The following is a 3,575-nucleotide window of genomic DNA, read 5'->3' on the forward strand; positions in this document are numbered from 1 at the left end:
TCCTCTGTCGCATGGAGCAAGAATTCCTACCAGTTGTACATTTCATTTAGAATACTATAACCTTGTTGATATTTGTGTGGTTTCAGCGCCGTCTACACTATCATGTCTCTGTGTGTGTGAGTATGCGTGTGAGTGTGTGAGTGTGTGTGAGTGAGCAAGAATGAAAGTTAGAACAAATGTCCTGGTTTGGGATTTTGAAAGCCTGGTCATGCTACCTGTCTACCTAAAATGAAGCAGCTGTGTGCTGATTGGCCAGCTCACCTGCTGCTTTACAGAAGCCCAGGGTAACACAGGCGCCAGTTGCCACGACACCGGGGCTCTAATGGGCGCTTGTGAAGTGTGCCTCACAGTCAGCAGTTACCGGCTGCTTGACGCCAGGAGGGGTGTGAGACACACACACACAAAACACAGTAAGAGAAGCACACACACACACACAAATTCAGAAGAGAAACAAACAAACAGCCACTCACACACACACATATGCACACATATGCACACATACACACACACACACACACATGCACGCAAACACACACACACCCTCGCACAATCTCACACTCTACTGCCACATGATCACACAGGTGAGAAACACAAAGCACACATAAGAACCTACTCACACAAACATGACAAAACACACACACACGCACGCACGCACACACACACGCACGCACGCACGCACGCACGCACGCACGCACACACACACACACACACACACACACACACACACTCACCCACACACACACACCCACACACACTTTCAGAGCTGCCTCAGATGTGCTCTTTCAAGCAGGGCACTATTACAGCAGCACTTTATCATTAAATCACAAAATTACATTAAAGGCAGAATCAATAGAATGTCAGAAATACACATAATTACAAAAAAATCGACACACAATTACAGGGACCGACTTTCTTTAATTCACTTGACAAACCCATCTAAGCATCCCATCATTTAACTCTCACCTGATCATAAATTGGTTTAATATCCAATGGAATTGCTCCTTTACTTTCCCTTATTGTGAGACATTGTCTCTGTGAATCTTCCAGTGTGGGCATGATCATCCAATACCATAACCTCCAGTTTTTTTTATTTCATAACAGAAATGACAAGGCGTCTTTCACACGCTGCAGCAAAGATTCCTCTTTTGAATCCAAACGCTGCCCAGGAGAGAGTGAGGTCATACAGACCGTCTGAGGAAATTACAGATGCCAGGCGCCTCTTGTTTCCTTGTTGGTTTTTACCCGAGGGTCAAGGCATGAAGCCCTAATGAAAGCCATTAATATAAGGGGGACTCTTATCTCCTCTCCCTGACATCACTGTGCACAGCCATTTGAAAGGCCCCCAGCCCAAAGTAATGAGATGGCTACACAGTGCCCGTCCCAAAATCATACATTTCTTACAGCACTGCCTTGGGGGCAAGCATGCTGGATTTTAACATCTGCCGGCAAGCTGAGGCAGGAGAGCCCTTGATGCTGTAGTAGGCATAGCTAGACTTAAAGGGATAGTTCACACGTAATGTCAAGATTTGCTACTGTCTACCCAGTAGTCAATGCTATAGTGTTGGACATGAGTACAGTACTAAATGGTTTACTTAGCAGCATGCATTTACCTAGTCAATGTCAGTCAGTAAGGACTGGTCACCATTCATTGCCAGGGAGTGTAGTAGGGACCTGTAGAACATAGTAATCACTCTTTGACACTCTGCTGTCTAAAGACCCGTCGGTGTTCTACAGAAAAAAAAAAAAAAACTAAAAAGTTTATACTAACACAAGAGTGAGAAAATAATGTCAGCAGGTTTGTGCTAACTGCCCATTTAAGATGATTCCGTGCAAAAGTCCATCTTATGTCACGGCCATAGCACTGCAAATTGATCTGAAGTCTTCCCAAGAAGTTATACCACAGGATATTGATTCAGTGTGATAATCATTTAAAGGCTGTGCTATTTGTCCACTGTATGATGCATAAAAACACAGCATACAGAGAGAGACTCTGGGGGTTAAACGCTGCATTGCAGAAAGCTACATGGCAACGTGGTAAAGGGGGTAACAAAAATCCTCCCCCAGGTGAAGTGCACCCCATTAAAACCACCTCCTCCAAAACAGACACAACATGCCTCATTTACTGGTGCCTCCGTTCCTGCCTTGCAGATGTTCACAAACTATGTGTTGGGTGTTTAATGTATGATTATTAGACATGTTTTTTTCCCCCTTTGTTTCACCCTCCCCTTCTCCTCTCCCACCTCTCCTCCTCCTCCTCCTCCTCCTCCTCCTCCTCCTCTCTTAGAGACCCAATCGAGGCTTTTTAGAAACATGTGTCTCCAGCAGAACTTCAAACGGCCAGCTTCCGTCCATAAAACCGGGGGGCTTTTGTTGAGAGGCACCTTTAAGTGGAGCCACAGAGAGCCACTGGCTACCGGGTGTTCATTAGCACCGGCTCATACGGCGGCCATGAAAAACATACAGCTGTCATAAAGCACTCATAACCTGCCAGCGCCTGAGTGTGTGTGACTTACCAGGTCAATAACTGTGCTCATTAAAAACTGTGACATGGCACTGTTGTGTGGGAATGTTTGGCAACTTGTAAGCATTACTACATAAGAAGAACAACACACACACACACACACACACACACACACACACACACACACACACATACAGTACATACACACACACACACACACTTAGTCCATGTGTCTTTTTTACTAGAACCCATGAATATTAAAACTAGTTATATTGTATTATAGTTATACTGTACAGTGTGCACATTTTAGGGTTAAGAACAATCAGTAGTGACAAGTGATGTTAAATAAATTGTTGGCAATTATTTCAGTCAAAGAGAGAAGACATTAAGTCATCTCCCCTCACCGAGAGAGTTGAGTGCTGCATTTAGCCAACCTTATGATTTAGATTAGACTACAGCCAGGAGCTGTCTGCCAACCCATATATTACACACCTCTCCTCAATGATATATGACATCAAAATCTTTTATCTGTTACCAGGTCTCGGGTGATAGATTCACTATCCATGATGAAAGTTTTGAAATGAAGAAGGCCAATGATAAATGTGTTTAAAAGTGTGTGTGTGTGTGTGTGTGTCAATGTATGTGCGGACAGGAGATTGAGTATTGGTGTATCTGTGAGTGTTTTGTTGCTATATGAGCAAGGGCTGGTTCTTCCATGCATTGTATACGTGTCTGATAACGTACGTCATTGCCATAGTCCCAGCTTTCTGATCCACAAATGCCAAATCTGACAACTGAGTAGAGATGTCCACACACAGTTACAGGACATCTGCCCAAACCGAGGCACTTGCATAGGTTGCCCGTCATTGAAGTTACCATTGGGAGCAGAGAACTATGGTTCAATGAGGTCATCTCAAGATCTGAGAATTCTGCTTCTGTAGATGCTAAACATACTGTAGAGATAACGTAACTAACATTTACATTTGTCAAACTTGGCTTGAAGTTTAGTCTGAAGACTGACAGCAAAAATAATGCTACTTTCCTCAAACATATACACTTGGATACATTGGATTTATAGTCAATTCCTTTATATTACCATATAAGTCATATTTGT

Source organism: Clupea harengus, chromosome 1 (assembly GCF_900700415.2).
Source record: "Clupea harengus chromosome 1, Ch_v2.0.2, whole genome shotgun sequence".
Lineage (NCBI taxonomy): Eukaryota > Metazoa > Chordata > Actinopteri > Clupeiformes > Clupeidae > Clupea > Clupea harengus.